The sequence below is a fragment of the Colossoma macropomum genome, unplaced genomic scaffold (genome assembly GCF_904425465.1).
Source record: "Colossoma macropomum unplaced genomic scaffold, Colossoma_macropomum, whole genome shotgun sequence".
NCBI classification, from domain to species: domain Eukaryota; kingdom Metazoa; phylum Chordata; class Actinopteri; order Characiformes; family Serrasalmidae; genus Colossoma; species Colossoma macropomum.
The window spans coordinates 37,171,510-37,178,889 of NW_023494787.1; positions in this window are offsets into that span (position 1 = coordinate 37,171,510).

The following is a 7,380-nucleotide window of genomic DNA, read 5'->3' on the forward strand; positions in this document are numbered from 1 at the left end:
ATAGAAATATTAAAAATGAAGTTATTCTGATCTACATACCTCATTGGCTGTTGTCATAGAAGTTAATCGGCCAGAGAGAATCACTCTGAAAGACATTTTCTGAGTTGTTCCCATTTTAAATGTTCAGAAACCTTTCAATGAATTGAGGTCATTCACAGCTCCTCCCCCTTCAAATCCCATTGTGACATCAGAACTGATACATGTTGCAAATATTCCATCTTAATGTTTCAGACATTTTCACCTAGACAGATCATTCCTATGCAAATAGCTGACTGTAGTCTAAGGCAGAGTTTTAAAATTACATTGTAAACAGTTTCTCATATGAAAAACTTGTGGCACTGTAGGTTTCATTGCACAGCAGCATCCTCTACAGGCTTTACAGGGTATGAACTAAATTGAGCAGAGAGTGGACCAGGATGCCCATGAAACTACCCCAAAGAGAAGCACTTATTCTGTGTATTAAACAATCAATGCTCCACTTTGTGGTGGTCTCAAAACACTTCTTAGCTGAGATAAATAAGTATCTTTTTTTGCATGAGTACTCTGGTCAAAAATATACCCCAACTTGATAGCACTTTCTTGATACTTTTGAAGAGAAAGATGCTAAAGTTGAAGCAGATTCCTGCCAGTTACTTCAAATTCTCTTGTCATACATTCTCCAGTGTTATTCAGTATTATAGGCCATATTCTTGATGGTAAAAGTCTCCAAATGTTGCCCCAACTTGTTAGCACTTACAATGCAATTTAGGTAAGAGAGCTAGAGCTAGGGTCACATTCAGAACTAAAATTGACATAGTCCAAGAACAGAGGAGACCTTTTAGTCAAATTCCTTTAGTTGCACTAGTCACTTAAAACTACCCCAACAAATAGCACTTACCAAATAGTAATGAAAGGTCAGAGCCACTGTTAGGGTATCAATGGTGACATGAATTCCAGCTATTTTTTTAAAAAAGTTTCATAGAAATATTAAAAATGAAGTTATTCTGATCTACATACCTCATTGGCTGTTGTCATAGAAGTTAATCGGCCAGAGAGAATCACTCTGAAAGACATTTTCTGAGTTGTTCCCATTTTAAATGTTCAGAAACCTTTCAATGAATTGAGGTCATTCACAGCTCCTCCCCCTTCAAATCCCATTGTGACATCAGAACTGATACATGTTGCAAATATTCCATCTTAATGTTTCAGACATTTTCACCTAGACAGATCATTCCTATGCAAATAGCTGACTGTAGTCTAAGGCAGAGTTTTAAAATTACATTGTAAACAGTTTCTCATATGAAAAACTTGTGGCACTGTAGGTTTCATTGCACAGCAGCATCCTCTACAGGCTTTACAGGGTATGAACTAAATTGAGCAGAGAGTGGACCAGGATGCCCATGAAACTACCCCAAAGAGAAGCACTTATTCTGTGTATTAAACAATCAATGCTCCACTTTGTGGTGGTCTCAAAACACTTCTTAGCTGAGATAAATAAGTATCTTTTTTTTGCATGAGTACTCTGGTCAACAATATACCCCAACTTGATAGCACTTTCTTGATACTTTTGAAGAGAAAGATGCTAAAGTTGAAGCAGATTCCTGCCAGTTACTTCAAATTCTCTTGTCATACATTCTCCAGTGTTATTCAGTATTATAGGCCATATTCTTGATGGTAAAAGTCTCCAAATGTTGCCCCAACTTGTTAGCACTTACAATGCAATTTAGGTAAGAGAGCTAGAGCTAGGGTCACATTCAGAACTAAAATTGACATAGTCCAAGAACAGAGGAGACCTTTTAGTCAAATTCCTTTAGTTGCACTAGTCACTTAAAACTACCCCAACAAATAGCACTTACCAAATAGTAATGAAAGGTCAGAGCCACTGTTAGGGTATCAATGGTGACATGAATTCCAGCTATTTTTTTAAAAAGTTTCATAGAAATATTAAAAATGAAGTTATTCTGATCTACATACCTCATTGGCTGTTGTCATAGAAGTTAATCGGCCAGAGAGAATCACTCTGAAAGACATTTTCTGAGTTGTTCCCATTTTAAATGTTCAGAAACCTTTCAATGAATTGAGGTCATTCACAGCTCCTCCCCCTTCAAATCCCATTGTGACATCAGAACTGATACATGTTGCAAATATTCCATCTTAATGTTTCAGACATTTTCACCTAGACAGATCATTCCTATGCAAATAGCTGACTGTAGTCTAAGGCAGAGTTTTAAAATTACATTGTAAACAGTTTCTCATATGAAAAACTTGTGGCACTGTAGGTTTCATTGCACAGCAGCATCCTCTACAGGCTTTACAGGGTATGAACTAAATTGAGCAGAGAGTGGACCAGGATGCCCATGAAACTACCCCAAAGAGAAGCACTTATTCTGTGTATTAAACAATCAATGCTCCACTTTGTGGTGGTCTCAAAACACTTCTTAGCTGAGATAAATAAGTATCTTTTTTTGCATGAGTACTCTGGTCAACAATATACCCCAACTTGATAGCACTTTCTTGATACTTTTGAAGAGAAAGATGCTAAAGTTGAAGCAGATTCCTGCCAGTTACTTCAAATTCTCTTGTCATACATTCTCCAGTGTTATTCAGTATTATAGGCCATATTCTTGATGGTAAAAGTCTCCAAATGTTGCCCCAACTTGTTAGCACTTACAATGCAATTTAGGTAAGAGAGCTAGAGCTAGGGTCACATTCAGAACTAAAATTGACATAGTCCAAGAACAGAGGAGACCTTTTAGTCAAATTCCTTTAGTTGCACTAGTCACTTAAAACTACCCCAACAAATAGCACTTACCAAATAGTAATGAAAGGTCAGAGCCACTGTTAGGGTATCAATGGTGACATGAATTCCAGCTATTTTTTTAAAAAGTTTCATAGAAATATTAAAAATGAAGTTATTCTGATCTACATACCTCATTGGCTGTTGTCATAGAAGTTAATCGGCCAGAGAGAATCACTCTGAAAGACATTTTCTGAGTTGTTCCCATTTTAAATGTTCAGAAACCTTTCAATGAATTGAGGTCATTCACAGCTCCTCCCCCTTCAAATCCCATTGTGACATCAGAACTGATACATGTTGCAAATATTCCATCTTAATGTTTCAGACATTTTCACCTAGACAGATCATTCCTATGCAAATAGCTGACTGTAGTCTAAGGCAGAGTTTTAAAATTACATTGTAAACAGTTTCTCATATGAAAAACTTGTGGCACTGTAGGTTTCATTGCACAGCAGCATCCTCTACAGGCTTTACAGGGTATGAACTAAATTGAGCAGAGAGTGGACCAGGATGCCCATGAAACTACCCCAAAGAGAAGCACTTATTCTGTGTATTAAACAATCAATGCTCCACTTTGTGGTGGTCTCAAAACACTTCTTAGCTGAGATAAATAAGTATCTTTTTTTGCATGAGTACTCTGGTCAACAATATACCCCAACTTGATAGCACTTTCTTGATACTTTTGAAGAGAAAGATGCTAAAGTTGAAGCAGATTCCTGCCAGTTACTTCAAATTCTCTTGTCATACATTCTCCAGTGTTATTCAGTATTATAGGCCATATTCTTGATGGTAAAAGTCTCCAAATGTTGCCCCAACTTGTTAGCACTTACAATGCAATTTAGGTAAGAGAGCTAGAGCTAGGGTCACATTCAGAACTAAAATTGACATAGTCCAAGAACAGAGGAGACCTTTTAGTCAAATTCCTTTAGTTGCACTAGTCACTTAAAACTACCCCAACAAATAGCACTTACCAAATAGTAATGAAAGGTCAGAGCCACTGTTAGGGTATCAATGGTGACATGAATTCCAGCTATTTTTTTAAAAAGTTTCATAGAAATATTAAAAATGAAGTTATTCTGATCTACATACCTCATTGGCTGTTGTCATAGAAGTTAATCGGCCAGAGAGAATCACTCTGAAAGACATTTTCTGAGTTGTTCCCATTTTAAATGTTCAGAAACCTTTCAATGAATTGAGGTCATTCACAGCTCCTCCCCCTTCAAATCCCATTGTGACATCAGAACTGATACATGTTGCAAATATTCCATCTTAATGTTTCAGACATTTTCACCTAGACAGATCATTCCTATGCAAATAGCTGACTGTAGTCTAAGGCAGAGTTTTAAAATTACATTGTAAACAGTTTCTCATATGAAAAACTTGTGGCACTGTAGGTTTCATTGCACAGCAGCATCCTCTACAGGCTTTACAGGGTATGAACTAAATTGAGCAGAGAGTGGACCAGGATGCCCATGAAACTACCCCAAAGAGAAGCACTTATTCTGTGTATTAAACAATCAATGCTCCACTTTGTGGTGGTCTCAAAACACTTCTTAGCTGAGATAAATAAGTATCTTTTTTTGCATGAGTACTCTGGTCAACAATATACCCCAACTTGATAGCACTTTCTTGATACTTTTGAAGAGAAAGATGCTAAAGTTGAAGCAGATTCCTGCCAGTTACTTCAAATTCTCTTGTCATACATTCTCCAGTGTTATTCAGTATTATAGGCCATATTCTTGATGGTAAAAGTCTCCAAATGTTGCCCCAACTTGTTAGCACTTACAATGCAATTTAGGTAAGAGAGCTAGAGCTAGGGTCACATTCAGAACTAAAATTGACATAGTCCAAGAACAGAGGAGACCTTTTAGTCAAATTCCTTTAGTTGCACTAGTCACTTAAAACTACCCCAACAAATAGCACTTACCAAATAGTAATGAAAGGTCAGAGCCACTGTTAGGGTATCAATGGTGACATGAATTCCAGCTATTTTTTAAAAAGTTTCATAGAAATATTAAAAATGAAGTTATTCTGATCTACATACCTCATTGGCTGTTGTCATAGAAGTTAATCGGCCAGAGAGAATCACTCTGAAAGACATTTTCTGAGTTGTTCCCATTTTAAATGTTCAGAAACCTTTCAATGAATTGAGGTCATTCACAGCTCCTCCCCCTTCAAATCCCATTGTGACATCAGAACTGATACATGTTGCAAATATTCCATCTTAATGTTTCAGACATTTTCACCTAGACAGATCATTCCTATGCAAATAGCTGACTGTAGTCTAAGGCAGAGTTTTAAAATTACATTGTAAACAGTTTCTCATATGAAAAACTTGTGGCACTGTAGGTTTCATTGCACAGCAGCATCCTCTACAGGCTTTACAGGGTATGAACTAAATTGAGCAGAGAGCGGACCAGGATGCCCATGAAACTACCCCAAAGAGAAGCACTTATTCTGTGTATTAAACAATCAATGCTCCACTTTGTGGTGGTCTCAAAACACTTCTTAGCTGAGATAAATAAGTATCTTTTTTTGCATGAGTACTCTGGTCAAAAATATACCCCAACTTGATAGCACTTTCTTGATACTTTTGAAGAGAAAGATGCTAAAGTTGAAGCAGATTCCTGCCAGTTACTTCAAATTCTCTTGTCATACATTCTCCAGTGTTATTCAGTATTATAGGCCATATTCTTGATGGTAAAAGTCTCCAAATGTTGCCCCAACTTGTTAGCACTTACAATGCAATTTAGGTAAGAGAGCTAGAGCTAGGGTCACATTCAGAACTAAAATTGACATAGTCCAAGAACAGAGGAGACCTTTTAGTGAAATTCCTTTAGTTGCACTAGTCACTTAAAACTACCCCAACAAATAGCACTTACCAAATAGTAATGAAAGGTCAGAGCCACTGTTAGGGTATCAATGGTGACATGAATTCCAGCTATTTTTTTAAAAAGTTTCATAGAAATATTAAAAATGAAGTTATTCTGATCTACATACCTCATTGGCTGTTGTCATAGAAGTTAATCGGCCAGAGAGAATCACTCTGAAAGACATTTTCTGAGTTGTTCCCATTTTAAATGTTCAGAAACCTTTCAATGAATTGAGGTCATTCACAGCTCCTCCCCCTTCAAATCCCATTGTGACATCAGAACTGATACATGTTGCAAATATTCCATCTTAATGTTTCAGACATTTTCACCTAGACAGATCATTCCTATGCAAATAGCTGACTGTAGTCTAAGGCAGAGTTTTAAAATTACATTGTAAACAGTTTCTCATATGAAAAACTTGTGGCACTGTAGGTTTCATTGCACAGCAGCATCCTCTACAGGCTTTACAGGGTATGAACTAAATTGAGCAGAGAGCGGACCAGGATGCCCATGAAACTACCCCAAAGAGAAGCACTTATTCTGTGTATTAAACAATCAATGCTCCACTTTGTGGTGGTCTCAAAACACTTCTTAGCTGAGATAAATAAGTATCTTTTTTTGCATGAGTACTCTGGTCAAAAATATACCCCAACTTGATAGCACTTTCTTGATACTTTTGAAGAGAAAGATGCTAAAGTTGAAGCAGATTCCTGCCAGTTACTTCAAATTCTCTTGTCATACATTCTCCAGTGTTATTCAGTATTATAGGCCATATTCTTGATGGTAAAAGTCTCCAAATGTTGCCCCAACTTGTTAGCACTTACAATGCAATTTAGGTAAGAGAGCTAGAGCTAGGGTCACATTCAGAACTAAAATTGACATAGTCCAAGAACAGAGGAGACCTTTTAGTCAAATTCCTTTAGTTGCACTAGTCACTTAAAACTACCCCAACAAATAGCACTTACCAAATAGTAATGAAAGGTCAGAGCCACTGTTAGGGTATCAATGGTGACATGAATTCCAGCTATTTTTTTAAAAAGTTTCATAGAAATATTAAAAATGAAGTTATTCTGATCTACATACCTCATTGGCTGTTGTCATAGAAGTTAATCGGCCAGAGAGAATCACTCTGAAAGACATTTTCTGAGTTGTTCCCATTTTAAATGTTCAGAAACCTTTCAATGAATTGAGGTCATTCACAGCTCCTCCCCCTTCAAATCCCATTGTGACATCAGAAGTGATACATGTTGCAAATATTCCATCTTAATGTTTCAGACATTTTCACCTAGACAGATCATTCCTATGCAAATAGCTGACTGTAGTCTAAGGCAGAGTTTTAAAATTACATTGTAAACAGTTTCTCATATGGAAAACTTGTGGCACTGTAGGTTTCATTGCACAGCAGCATCCTCTACAGGCTTTACAGGGTATGAACTAAATTGAGCAGAGAGTGGACCAGGATGCCCATGAAACTACCCCAAAGAGAAGCACTTATTCTGTGTATTAAACAATCAATGCTCCACTTTGTGGTGGTCTCAAAACACTTCTTAGCTGAGATAAATAAGTATCTTTTTTTTGCATGAGTACTCTGGTCAAAAATATACCCCAACTTGATAGCACTTTCTTGATACTTTTGAAGAGAAAGATGCTAAAGTTGAAGCAGATTCCTGCCAGTTACTTCAAATTCTCTTGTCATACATTCTCCAGTGTTATTCAGTATTATAGGCCATA